At 44.0% G+C, this 14,786-nt stretch overlaps 1 protein-coding gene across 6 annotated transcripts in view; it reads left to right on the top strand.

Annotated features, from left to right (window-relative positions):
• MYSM1 (Myb like, SWIRM and MPN domains 1) overlaps nt 1–14,786 on the top strand; it is a 1,148,256-nt gene that overhangs the window by 157,463 nt on the left and 976,007 nt on the right. The window lies entirely within an intron of this gene.

The following is a 14,786-nucleotide window of genomic DNA, read 5'->3' as shown; positions in this document are numbered from 1 at the left end:
AAAGCACACATTCACCAATGTCTGCTGAAGGATTTTAGACAGTTGACTTGCGACAGGCACACTCACTTGACAGTTAACTGGAAAACTGACCTTGAGAGCCTGAGTGATACTAAAAGCACAGATCTAGGGCTTTACATATATGTGAAGAATAAGGCAGATGGGGTGGTGGGAGGAGCCTGATAAAGCTGTGCCCATCTGAGTGGAGAAGGTGATTTATATTCTAGCTAAGCCTAAGAAATCATCTTTTAAGAAGGAGAAATTACCCTGCTAAAAGTATTATCATGGTTAAGTTTGCACAGATTTACGATCCATGTGCTGCAAAGCCACAGCCAAAGCTAAACCTGTAGTGCAGAAAATTGGGGGGAATTTTGAAGGCACATTTTAAAGAATGAGTGTATTTGTAATTTAAACAAAGGAACCCACTTGGAATTTATAACACCTACTGTGTGACTGGCATGTTGCACGATAAGCAGTCCAAGGTTGGGGTGTAGAGGAGGGATTTAACTTGAAGGAATGGAATGGTACTTTCAAAAGATCCTTTATTTATTTATTTATTTATTGTTATTTATGGTATTTATTGAGCTTCGAACCGGGCTTCGAGAAGCAACGGAGCGTTTTACAGAGGTATATAACAGTTACAGATGCATCAAGGCTCTCATTTCAGAGGTAACAGATATACAGCGGGGGTGGGATGCAGAGGGGCATAGATGAGTTGTACCGCTGTACCAGGTGGTGGGAATGAGCGGGCGGGTGACGTCTAGCGAGTCAGGAGGCGTGAGGGGCGATCTGTTGGCCTAGGTGTTGAGGCAGAGATCTTCCTTGAAGAGGTGGATCTTCAGTTCTTTTCTGAATTATAGGAGCATGGGGGCTAGTCTGATGCTGACTGGGAGGTGATGTCATAGTTTTGAGGCGTAGGCAGAGTAGGCTTGTTTTCTGTCTGCACGTGTCCTGGCTTCTAGTGGTGCGCTGTCTGCCATGGATGCTGAGTTTCTCTGAAAGGTAGCTGCGTGAGTGAGATGATACAGCAAGACTTGAAGGTGATTCCTGCATGCAGTGGGAGCCAGTGAAGGTCGATGAGGGCCGAGATGATGTGGTCGTATCTGCATAGACGCTTGATGAGGTGTGCGGCCGCGTGTACGACACTTCTCAAGGGTACTATGGAGGACAACTGGAGGCCTTCGAGGAGTGCATTGCCCCCATCCAGGTGGGATAGGACCAGTGCTTTAACAGTAGATCTAAAGCTGTCCAGAGGGATGAAGGACTTGACTTTTCGCAGGAGGGAGAGGTGAGCTCAGGTGTGAATCCCTCAGAATTCATAGCTGATAACCATGTCTTTATGTCTGAGTGTCTGAGAGGCTAGGACGGCTCGCAGCTGCTCCATGTATAGATTGAAGATCAGTGGGGAGAGGATGGATCCTGGCGTGATTCCACAGGTGACTGATAGCATTGGCGATCTAGATGAGTCTTTCTGAACAAACTGCTGGCAGTTGGTGAGGTAGAACCAGCGTAGAGCAAGGTCGCTGATCCCCATGCACTGATGTAGGGTGTCTGTGAAAACCTGATGGTCTACTGTGTCGAAAGCGTCCGAGAGGTTGAGCAGAACCAGGAGGTAGGGGTGGCCATCGTCAAGGATGTTGACAGCGTTGTTAACCACCAGTAAGGTTGCCGTCTCTGTGCTGCATCTAGGTCTGAACCTGATTGGTAGGTTCAGAGGAGATTGTTGGTGTTGAGTTGCTGCAGTTGCACTGCTACCGCTTTCTCAATGATCTTACGTAAGAAGGGAAGATTGGTGATGGGGCGATAGCTACCTAGATTATCAGGATCCAGAGTGGGTTTCTATTGTAGAGGGAGGATTTGCCCTGTCTTTAGGGTCGATGGGAAGGTGCCTTGAGTTGGGGAGCTATTGAGGATCTCCAGGTAGGGAAGGAGAGCTTCTGCAGGGAGGGTCTTGAGGATTGATGCTGGGAGGATGTCTGTATACGATGTGGCTTTGAGGGTGGCCAGGGTTTCTACCAGGTCCTTTGTAGAGAGTTTTTTACTTTTATTATTTATTTTATTTTTAATGCACTAGAACAGAAAGCCCATGGCATTTAAGCGCTAATGCAAAGACGGACACACAAATAAATCAAATACTACTAGACCACCAAAAATGCGAGGTTTAGCCAAAAAGCATGGTTTTGAGGCCCCGCTTGAAGAGAGGGGCAAGCCACAAGTTCAGAGAAAAGCCATTCCACAAACGTGGAGCTGCAGAAGGAAAAGATCCTTCAGTGACCTGCGCTAGTTTTGACTTTGGAGTTTGAAGGAGACAAGAATTATTGTACATGGGAGTTCACCTATTAGGAAGCCAAGACAGCCTTCTTGATAGATAAACTGGTCTTTTCCCGTAAAGACAAGTATGAGTAATGCACAAAGTCCGAAAATGAATGTCTCCCAATAGGCAGCCAGTGTAAGGATTGTCTGACAACATGGACATGATCACATTTCCGCAACCCCAATACCCCACGCACAGCATTTCTTTGTACCACCTGAAGTCAGTTAATTTCACTCTTAGAAATCCCCTGCAATAGGCTAGTGCAATAATCAAGACGGGATCCAATAATGGCACGAGTCAGAGTAGCACAGTTAGGAGCATCAAGAAAAGGTCTAAGCTGACCAAGTAGCTGGATCTAGTAAGAGGTACTAGATACCAGGCAACTGATGTGGGCCTTCATGCTAAGCTCTTGATCTAGGACTATGTCAAGCATTTTGACTTTAGGTAAAGTAGCTAGGGTACATTCTGCGGTTTGAAAGAAGCAATAAGCAGTGTTCAGCTTACGCATCTTGGGTGCTATGCCGGTGATGATGATCTCTGTTTTGGCGTTGTTCAGTACCAGTCCATTGCCAATCATCCACCTGTGGTTAAGGTTGTAAATACCATTGATTACAGTGGTGTCAAGAGTGTGGTTGCCTGAGAGTGGTATAAGGCATTGTCTATCGTTTGCGTACACTATGCCCTTTGCATTCACCAACTCAAAAAGAGGGAGGGTGAAAATATTAAATAAAGTGGGGGGTGGGGGGCACACACGATCCCTGAGGCACTCTACATGATATTACGTAGCCATCAGCCATGGCATCCTCATGGTGGACTCTGGCTGTCCCATCCGACAAGAATGAGTCGACCAATCTATATGCCTCAATGGCTTAAGAGGCACAATCTTTCAGTCTGGTACACTAGGGCAGACACCGCTGTCTGGTCCAAAAGCATCATGAGGTTGGTATTCCCTTTGTCACAGTGCTGCATGAATTTTGATTTAAGGTCTTCTAGGGTAGACTCTGGATTGTGAGCACATCTAAATCCTGATTGCTTTGGACCCAAGATGTCATAGCGGCTTAAGAATTCTTGGATCCTCAAATGAGCGGCTTTGTCCAGACCAGAATCTTTAACAGGAATGGTGATATTAGTAAGCCTGCAATGTTAGGATCCAATGTAGATTTTTTAAGTAGAGAAGAGATCCAAGCCTGTTTCATCTCTGGGGAACATGGCTCTCCTGAAAGAAAGAAAAACCAATTACGTGATCAGAGGAGCGAGCTGTGCAGCGCACGATTTCACGATGGATGCCGGGCAGATATCACCCCTACAGTTTCTGGGTTTGATTCTTTCAAGAATAGCCAACATTTCTGCTTCCGAAACATCCCTGAATTTAAACTGTGGTCATGATGCAAAAGGACTCGCATCCTCATCAACCAAGATGCTTAGATTAGAGGAGTTGTCACTCTTGATTTTTTTCGATTTTAGGTAGCATAGAATCCTAGATGGACGTACACCAGTTAGTCTTTAATGATCGAGGAAACAAGTGGTTGAGGCTCTTCCAGCTCTCTCAAGATTTCAAATAGTTCCTTGGTGTTGGAGGCTGCCTCTTTAATTCTTTTGTCATAATATTTCTTTACAGTTGGCCATCTTGTGTGCTTTAATGACGTTAAGGATAGTTTTTTTTATCTTCTAGTGAGTTGGTCTTCTTCCATATATGTAGTTCTTGGTTTTTACTACGTTTTAGTTTCTGGATTTCAGTTGAATACCAGATTTTAGTAGAGATTGTCTTGAATGATGTCCAGGGTGTGGAGATTTCACGAGGAGGGATGTGAAGTGAGTCTGTGGATGCACAGCTGTTGTCTATGTGCTGGTGAATCTTTTAATTTTGTCAGAGATGTTGATGGTGGTGACAAAGCAAAAAACGGTGGTGATGGCTGGAAGGTTTAGAATGTATCTTAACCTCTGGCATTGCTCTGAGCAACCCTCCAGACCATCGTTCTTCGCCTGTCGTTCTTCGCCTGCCAAGCATTACAGAAGGGGACAGACCATATGCAAATCGGGCTTGGTGCCACCCCAAAAGGGGCAGTCCAGCCCAAACTGCCAGGTCACATCCCTTCTGCACGGGACCACAAGCATCCCCAGACATGTTTCAGCCTTTTTGGGCCTCATCAGTGAGGAGTAGCTTGGGTCTATTGGCCCAGCAGGCAGGGTGGGGTAGAGGCTTGACGCAGTGCTTTACCGCTTTGAAGAGGGCTATGCTTTTGTTGTCTGCTTCATGCCATAGAGTTTACTAAAGATGTGCGAGGCAAAGTAGTCAACCTCCCATTTGGTGGGGTAGACTTATTCCACAGCACAACGGATGAGGAGCAGACTGAAAAGAAAGTGAGCACTCTTACCACCAAGTCCTTGTCTGTACTTACCAAACCAACAGCTTCTAAACCCCTGAGTGTGCTCTCTACTGGAGTCCCATTCCCTATCCTTTTCAGGCTTCAGAGGATTCCAGGAGCGTAAGGGAAGGCAACAAGATAGATTGCCTAATACACAAGGGAAGAAGCTGCAGAGGACATACACTGCCCCGCCCTGCCCCGCCCCACCCCTCCATTGTAGGGTGAAAATAACCACTGCCAAATCTCCTTGCAACGCATGTCCAGTATCACATGGCTAGAAAGTGCCTCCTGGTCCTTCATCCTCTGTACCACTGAATGAAGTGAGGTTGTTAAGAAATTAAAGGATGTGTACTGTAAGACTTAAGTACAGAAGACTTCAACACATAAATAGAAGTCTGCTAAACCTTTTAAGTATACCAGCAAGGTATAGTGCAGACTAATGTTTTTGTTTGTTGCTGGATTCCTCTCCTGGTATATCAGTTGCTTATTCTAAGCAATACAATTTACAGGCCATGCAAGCCTTAGTTGGTCGGTTTGGATAAATCTGAGATGGTAGACTTTTTTGCTGAGCTACCCACATGCCCTCGTCGTTTATTTTTGTAAACTTCTATTATATACCAAGCTGCTTTCGATCCCCACCACAGCGCCCTTTTTCAGTCTTAGGCAAACATGCCTTTGCCTGGGAGATTTAGAGTAAATGTATTTGATCAATGCAGGACTGCAATTGAGACAGATACAGGTCTCGAGTTTTAGCAGGATTTAACCTTCTGAAGTGTGAGAATTTAGAACACTACACATTGTCTTCTTACAGATGTTATTGTGTTTAGCTCTTTGGTTTACGGACATCGGGAAAGCTGCTCTGCAACAATTGAAGATTATGAAGGACATGACTGCTACTGTGGACATAGTTTTAAATCATTTTATATGTATGCATTAAGGACAGAATCCTGGATTTACTGTTTGACACCAACTCTCTTCTCTATCTCTACGTATTAATTTTTAGAGAAGTGTAACTCCAGTGTTAGGGCTCCTAAATCCCTAAACCCCATTTCTATGCAACTACCAAGAATGTATTTTCAACAGCAGTGGTACAAGTCTTTCAAGCGGAGGCAGCCATCGAGGTCTGGGGCATACTTTTACGATTTTGACATCAGAAGAGCTAAATCTGTTCCAAAATCGACATTGTCTTCCTCAAAGGATGGCAGAACGTATATTTTACTTTCCAGAGAGGATGCATGCACCACTTACTATCGCAATCAAATGTTTGAAATCCTGGGTTGCAGGAAGGCTTCCAAAATTAGTAAACCATTGAAAATTGATCACCAAAGACCCTTGGGTCCTTTTTATTCTGGGATACTGCTATTCCTCTTCCTTCCCACAACTACCCTGCATCACCATCAGGATTCAAACATGTCTGAAAATGGGGGAAAAAGAACTGGTCCTTTACTTAAAACCATAAGTTCTCCGTTTGTATTAATAATTTTTTATTATACCCAAGTAGACTGGAGGACTGAGATTATGGATTTGTATTGTTTAAACCAGTCCCTCCTGGTGGAAGGTGTCCACATGTTGATGTTGCCCTAAATACTACCATTCAATCTGAAGGTCCCCTTCTATGGCATACTGATTCGGAAAAGAGGGTTTGCATTATCGATGTTTGTCACAGGAGAAGACCATTATCAATACATATGTTTCCTGTTCTATCTAAATTCCTCTTGGCAACAAGCCTCAGACTTCAGAAGGCTGGCAATATACTTTTGGATTTGAGATTCTCTATAAATAAAGCAGTCCTCTAGTTACTACTCTGAATATTCAGTTTCTTGAAACTATTTTGGCCTCTGTGTCAAACAAGACCTTCCGCCCTCAAGACTGAATTGCAGACAGTATTCAAACTGTGATAACACAACCATATAGGCTTGCTGCGTCTCGTGGTTTCTTGCATCCACCTAGTGCCTTGGGCAAGACTCAGAGGACTTTGTAGTGACATCTAGTTCTTTATTGTAGCCAATTAGTGGACCCCCAATCCAATCCTACTCCAATAACAAATCTGGTTTTGTGCCACCTCATTTTGTGGTTTGACTTGAAGAACCCCATATAAGGGGTCCTCTTTCAGCTCTCTTCAGGCTGAGATTATTGTAAAGATTGAGTCATCACGCAACTTGTGACATCACTGCCAGGATTTTTAAACTACGTGGCCTCTAGGTGTGCCAAGACAGAAAAGCCCCATCAGTGTCTTACAGTTGAAAGCAATCTTTCTGGCTCTCGTACCCTTCTGTGTGTATGCAGGGAAAGGTGGTGCAGATTTTTTGCAGCATTTCACTTAAACAAAGACCTAAGAGCCCATCCACTGTCTTTCAGAAGAAATGTGAGATCTGGCTAGTCCCCACGTTTCCTGGTAGCGCTCGATCTTCAGGGAAAGTAAAATGTAATACGAGCAAAAAGACTTCAGAGAATCTCCAACAAGGGAAGAAGTTGGGTGGACTTTATGGACGCATGAGGCTTGAAAATGACAAATGGGTCGATCATGGGGGATTTTCCTCCAGCAACGACCTGGCACCGAGGGCAGTCATCCTCTGCGCTGGACTACATTTTTTTTGTCAGCAGGTCCATTTTCCAGAAGTTCATCACTAACCATTAAGACTGATGTTGGAAGTGACCACTCTAGCCTAGAGTTGCTGTTTTCTGACATGCCCATCATAATGTTGGATAAACAGTCACAAGAAATAACAACAAAGAAGGGAAAAGTACTCCTCTCTAAGTATAGACTGGAAGGTAAAGTTCTCAATAACAACTGACTGAGAACCCCCGAAAATGCCCAAGTAGAAAACTGCCAGCCGGACAAATTCATAAAGTTTTTGTTTGGTCAATTCTTCCACCTAGCCTGGTTGGAGCTGGGAGGCAGCAAGCTCATTGCCATACATTTCATGAGGAAACCTGGGCGAATAAAATGATACTAAGACAAAAGTTAGGAAAACTGAAGAGATCGCAATTATGCCCAGTGGCTTTTAGAAGAGAGTCCAGGAAACTAACCTACGAGTATAAGCACTAGTCATTAAGTCGAAGGATGCTGCGCCTTCAACATGACAGAGAGATGATGCTGAGTATAGTCAGTAAAAACAACTCCTGAAACTTCTGATCCGTCATTAACCAGTTGGAATCGCATCTTAATAGCATCCAATGTAATCTGGTGCCAGAATCCAAGTGGATTGAGTATCTCACGCAAAACTTTGAGAACCCCCACAGAGCCTGCTCAGATGTAACCTAGCACATGACCTTTGATGAACACGATATAGCGGACCTAATAACTAAATATTCTCTTTTTAAAGCCGCCGGCCCGAACGGGTTGACTTACAAGTCCTAAAGAACAACATAGCTTTATGGTTTAGATTGCTAGACTGGCTCTTTAAGGATATTCTTAAAAGGCAAATGTTCACCCCCATCGTGGAAAACTGCAATAGTTATACCATTCTTCAAGCGGGGCGATCGGCTACAATTGACAAATTACCGATCGATCGTCCTCCTTGACATTGAAAGCAAATTGTTTATGAAAATCTTGCTAAAAGATCTGGAAAGATGGGTTGAGAGCGCATACTTTCTGTCTAACTTTCAGACATGGTTCAGAGGAGGCCTTTCCACTGCCCTAATGGGCTGGCCCTAAATCACATCAGTGAGAATACGAGGGGAAAGGGATACCTTCCATTATATGGGGCATGGGTGGACCTCTTAAAAGCCTTCGATCAGGTCAATAGGGATCACCTCTGGAATAAGCTCAGAAGTTGGGGAATCCCCAAAGGCACCCTGTCAATGTTAGTAGAACTACTGTTGAGAGTGAGACTGGATGAACAGGGACATCTATTGAAACTCATCAGGTTGGAGAGGGGAGTCGGACAGCGTTGCCAGAGGGCTCCTCTCTTTTTCAATCTGTACTTGGCAGATATGGCCGTTTCCCTGGAATCGTCGGCATTGGACAGTCCTGTGATCAATGGAAATAAAATACGCTGGTTGGCCTACGCTGATGGTATTGTCCTGTGGACAAAACTGCAACGGCGCTGCAGCGTCTCCTAACCAGGTTGGGTGAATACGCCAAGGTGAATGGACTGTCCAATAACCCAGTAAAATCAAAAATAGTTGTCTTCAGACATGCGCAAAAAAGGGTCCACTATCCCCAATGGCTTCTGTATACCAAGAGTGGAGGAAGTAGTTTACCTGGGCTACATGGTTTGTGCGTCACCATCATTGAGTAAGGTGGAGTCGGACATGAATGGTAAAATCATGCAGCAAATACCTCAAATAAAAAGGTACTCTTCAAATACTGTCAATTTTCAATCCTCCCTCTGACTAAATACTATGTAGCAAAGGTTATTCCAATGATTTTATATGGGCTGGAAGCCAAACCCCTACTTTGGAATATAAACTGGCAAAAAGTGGAGGGCCTTGTTTGGAAGAGAGTTCTCAGGCTCCAAATAAGTCTTTCAATTTCTAGTTTGAGATTTGAACTGGGTTTTAGGTCTTTGGGCCAGCTGGCAGAATGGAGATTGGCCTCCCTCTTCCATTCGATTACTACTGCAGAGGAACACTCACTATACGCAGATATCAAGGTTCACCTTGAGCATTCCAAATCAAAGATGCTTACCAACCTAGAAACAAGAGTTGAGGAATCCTCGTAAAGGCAGACCTAGATTTCGAGACCCTGACCACCAATCCTGTAAAAACAAAAAAGGCATTAGAATTGATGGACTATATCACTACTATTGAAAACATGCTGAACGTAGCCCCCTCAAACTCATTTCTGAAGGTTGACAAGAAATTTGGGACTCTCCCGAGATACCTCGTAAAATTCTCGGATTCGAAGGTTAGAGAAAACGTCCTCAGAATCTGTTTGGCTAGGACCTCTCCTAACTGGAGAGGTCCTTGCCAAATGGGGCTAAGGGGAGGCTACCCAAAAATTATGTGATATATGTAAAAATCTGGCAAATCAAACTCCAAAACACCTGCTAATGGAGTGTGAGGGCACTTGGCCAATAAGAACAGTCTTGTTTACTGGATTTGTGGTCCGTGATGCTGGAATACTCTCAGATATGTTTTGGGACAGACTGATTTCTGGGTATGATACAGCACGGACAATAACTGTGGTACAGGTTTTGGAAAGAAGTAACATCGCACTTTGAAAATACCCCCTATTTATATTTGTAGTCTGTGACTTGCCCGTTCCTCCCCCTTGTCTGAAAGAAACTTGGCGGCCCAATTTAAGTTTCTGTTTTTGTCTTCAAAAATGGAAAGTTCTGTGGATTTATCTTCTCTTCTTTTAATGAAAGTTCTTGTATCTGCAATGCATACTTTTAAACATTTTGAAGGGCAAATGTTAGAAATATTTTTTTTCTTTTTCCCTTCTTTGCTCTCTTTTTTTTCTTTTTATCCATTCTTTTCTTTTTGTTGGCTTTTATTGTTTGTCATCTTATCTTTATGAATTCTTTTTTGTAAAAGGTTTTTGTAACCAAATACAAATAAAAAAAATGTAATTGCAGACACTTTCAAGTAACTGTTTCACCCTTTTCTATCACATGGGAGTTGAAGCAGTCCGTGGCTCAGGAGATCAACAACTTGGGTAACCATCAAATAGATTTTCTTGTGACTTTGCAATTCTCTCTGCCCCAGTTAGGCATCATGGATCAACTGCCTCAACCTCTGGATCTGTTAACCCAGAAGTAGCGGAGGGTACTTCAACCCAATATGCACAAAATGGGTGGACCCTATTTTTTGGAAGGGGGAGCCTTCGAGGGTCAGGAGTATATAACAAAAGAGAATACAGAAGGCAATTACCCTATCTCTCAGACTCGAATTATTAAGGGGAGTGTCATGTCATAGACTTATTAAAACTGTCCACACTGAATGGACATAAACATAAGAAGAGTTGAAGAAAAATGTAAAAAAGATTGAAAAAGGACTTCCCCAACACACTGAACAATATGTAACATGAAGTATGTAATATATAATAAATTAGATAGAAACACAATTTAAAATAGACCTGAAAAAATGGTTACTTAATTTTATAGACCATTTTTTAAAATTAATACAGATACCTAACAAAATACAGTACATTAAGGCACAACATTGGGGTTAGTACGTGTTTAGGTGCAATTATTTTTTGTACAATCACTTTTCAGAAAGAAAGCAGAGTACAAATGTTGAAACACAACTCTGTCAAAAAAGCGTATACATATGTAAAGCCTATGTGATAGTCGACATATGTTTCGGCATGAGGCACAGGATCAGACAATATCACCAATGTCTGTCTTTGCTAGTATAGCCGTCTTCAGAACAAAGTGCGATGTAATAGTAATATGCTTGTAACGAATATCCGTTGTTTTCGTAAATATTTTGATTTTAACCCACTATAAAATCAAACAAACACTTGGTCAGACTCATGGTTCAATTTAAGAAGTGATTAAACATGGGCAGTCAGTTTAAAAACAATGGCCAATGACGGACATTAACCTTTTTTTTTTTAAAGACCATTTTTATTGCTTTTGCAAACAAAACAACATACAACAGACTTGCATTACTTGTCGTTAGGTTACACAATGTTAGCATTTATATTACATGCCCGTTGCCTATCCCAAATTCGAGCCTACTCCATTTTTTGTTTAACATCTGCTCCTGCTTCAGGGGTTAGTTTTCCAATGTCCTCCTCTGAGTCCTGGTCACTCGACCAGTCCTGGGTGGGCCCATATAGTGTGGCTACTAAATGCTTCCAGGCTGTCGGGGATTCCGCTTCTTCCTCCCCTCCTCTGCTTCCCACTTCCTGCCATACTGCTGTTTCGGCTTCGGCCCATTTTTGGAGGTCTCTCCACCAAACTTCCATTTTAGGTCTATTGCATGCCTTCTATCCCATAACGATTCTAGGCGAGTGTATACGCCAGGTCTTTTAATTTACTCACATGCTTTAGGAGCCGTGGCCTCGGGAATCCTCCTAATAAGCATGCCCATGCTGATCCTATATTTTGTTTAATCCCCTTTTCAGCTAGTCGGTGAGCTATTTCTTCCCAGAATTGCCCAAAACATGTGTGTCATCCCCACATTCTCTTCCCTGCATTTGGGACATGCCTGCCTGTTTTCATTCTTGAAACTGGCTATTTTTTGGGGGGTCATGTGTGCCCTGTGTGTTATATACAACTGTATCTGTTGTAAACTCGCATTTCTGGACACTTTCTTGTGGTATATTTGGGTCTGCTCCCACATCCCGTCACTCATGGGCTCGCCAATTTGTTCCTCCCAGTTGTGTCTTAATTGTACCACCTCTTTCCCCACTCTGGACATCAATAGTTCATATAATCTGGATATTTCATGCCCCCCCCCTCTGCTATGTCTTATATCGTTTCTATGGCGGAGTCGGTTGTTAATCTATCGCTACCTCCGACAATGTGTTTTTAATAAGCCGTACCAATCTATTATATGTGATATATTGTCCTTCATGCAGCCTAGTTTCCTTTGTCAACTCCCCAAATGCCTTTATCTCCCCTTCTTGCCATACATCCCCCATTGTTACAATACCCGCCGGCTCCCAGTGCCTCCTTATTGTCTGTATTAGTTGCCCATCCCTTCCTGCCAGTGCGACCAGCGGTATCTGTGGCGAGCACAGGGTTGGGTTTTCTATGGCCCGACATGCTCTGTGCCATATTTCCCATCCCAGCACAGCATCTTTGAGCGCACTTTCGACTCTGACTTGGGCAGCCATATCATCTCTTTAAGGAAGAACGGGGCACATTCTAATCTCCACAATCTCGATTCTGTGGTGGGGTCCTCTGATAACCATTTGGCCACATATTGCAGTTGACTAGCTACATAGTAGATCTTGTAATTTGGCAAATGTATTCCCCATTTATCAAATGTATTCTGCAACCTCCAAAGGGCAATTCTATTCCTAGTAGCATGCCACAGGAAACCCCTGCATATGCTCTGTAGTTTCATGAAGAATCGCCCCGGTATCAAGTATGGGATGTTCCCAAAATAATGCAGTAGCCTCGGTAACACCACCATTTTCAACAGCGCCCCTCTACCCATCATTGTCAAGGGGAGCTTGGACCAAAACTTCATGCTATTCTCAATTTTCTGTACTGCTTCGTTAGTGTTGTGCTGATGTTCCACCTCTACCGCGTGTTAAATAACTATCCCCAGATATCTAAACGTGTTTGGTTCCCATGGTATTTGTAAAAATGGTAATTCGTTATGTGGGGTCCCTACATATCTTCCCAATGGAAATGCGCATGATTTCCTGGGATTCACTGCTATGCCGGACAACAAAGCAAATCTTTCCATCACCTCCAAGATGTATTGGAGATTTTCCTCGGGGTATCTCAAGTACAATAGCATATCATCTTCGTATAGTTAAAGTAAGTGCGGGTCCCCTTTTATTTTGATTCCTACTTCCTCATACTGCTGTCGCAGGCATATTGGCAGTGGTTCCAGTGCTAGGATGTAAAGCATCGGAGACCACGGGCTTCCCTGTCTGGTCCCCCTTCCTAGCTGCCATTTTGTGGAGATGATAGCTCCCGTTTTTACTTGGGCTATCGGATTACTATACAGTAACTTCACCCACTTAATGTACCATGGTCCTATCCCGTAGTGTGTCAGAGCTGCGATCAGCCAGGGCCATTTGACTGAGTCAAAGGCCTTGACCGCATCTAGTGATACATTTGTTAGGCTCACATGGTATCAACGGGGACGCCTGTTTGACCCTGGCTGCCGGATTCACGCTGGACGTGCCCAATTCGTGGTGAAGTCTTCTATGGCAGGTGAGCCTTGTTATGATGTCTGGCGTGCTCTCCGTCCTGCTTTCTGCGCAGGGGCGCGTAGTTTTCTGCGGGTTGAAGCGACCGAGTTACCTTCACTGGTGCCAACCCATTCAAGTGTCTTTAAGGAGTTAAGTCCGATTATAGCAGTCTCTAAAAGCCTTTGCTTTTCTTTCTTGCTATTAATTTCTTTCCTTGTTTGTTTCCCCCTTAGGTGTACAGAGGTTCGGTGGTTGCGCTGCTTGGATCAGGCTCCTGCCGGGATTATGGACGCGGGAGCGTATGATGGATGGTAGGTTAAGCGCGAAGTGCGGCACGTAATGTCTGTTTGGGCTAACCTGTATTCTTTATTCCTTTTCAGGTTGCAATGGTCTTCCTGGGCGTGCAAAGATTTCCGGAGCGGAACCGGCCAAGAAATGCCCAGCCAGGTGAGGATTTTATGGTTACTGCTGTGAATGTCGTGAGTAACCTGTTTAACGTTGTCCTTCTTTCTCTCTCCCTCCAGGTGCTTTGTTCCGGTGCGTGCGTGATGTCCTGAAGATGCTGCCAACTGGATGGAAGACCGCGAGCAGCAGTAATCGACGGATGGAAAGCTGCAGGTAAGCTGAGACTGCTAATGATGTTCTTTTGTCTCCTCTGGAGGTCCGCTATTCCTGGATCGCCGGGTGCTGGTCTCCGAACACAATGAGCGTCACGCTGCTGGCTGCAGAATAAAGTGAAGCACGTTCTGTAGCTTGAGTGTGGTTTATATAGCCCCCCTGTAAAGTAGTCCGGGCTACCACACCTTAAAACACTGCACCACATAGTCTGGTTCTTAGGAACTAGACTGTGTGGGTGCCTCCATGTTGGCTGCAGGCCTTCACAGAAAAAGTAGTCCCTTCAAATAGAAGCCCCAATCTGAACATGAGCCCTTGGGGCCTCAAGTCCTAACCCTACCTGGCATGTACCCATGCCAGTGGGGTTCTGGGTCACGGGTCGTGACAACAATAGCCATTTCATCTGGGTCCTCTTTTGTGTATTCTATTACTTGGTGGAGTCTTCTGAGGTTATTGGATATGTTCCTACGCAGGACATATCCTGTCTGGTCTGGATGTATTAGTTTGTTAATTATCCTTTTCATTCTATTTGCCAACACTGCTGTAAGTATTTTGCTATCTTGATTTAGCTTCGAGAGCGGGCTGAAGGATCCGTAGTCCTTACCTGGTTTGTTGGGTTTGGGCAGTGGGATGATAATTGCTTCTCTCAGGGACTCTGGTAGCCTACCTATTTCGTATGCCTCATTTAGCATCATTAGCAGCGGGGGTAGTACCTCATTCTTAT

This window comes from Ambystoma mexicanum, chromosome 1q (assembly GCF_040938575.1).
Source record: "Ambystoma mexicanum isolate Mex_15411 chromosome 1q, UKY_AmexF1_1, whole genome shotgun sequence".
NCBI classification, from domain to species: Eukaryota; Metazoa; Chordata; class Amphibia; order Caudata; family Ambystomatidae; genus Ambystoma; species Ambystoma mexicanum.
The sequence above is the reverse complement of the archived record's forward strand: the minus strand, read 5'-3'. Positions and strand labels throughout refer to the sequence as shown.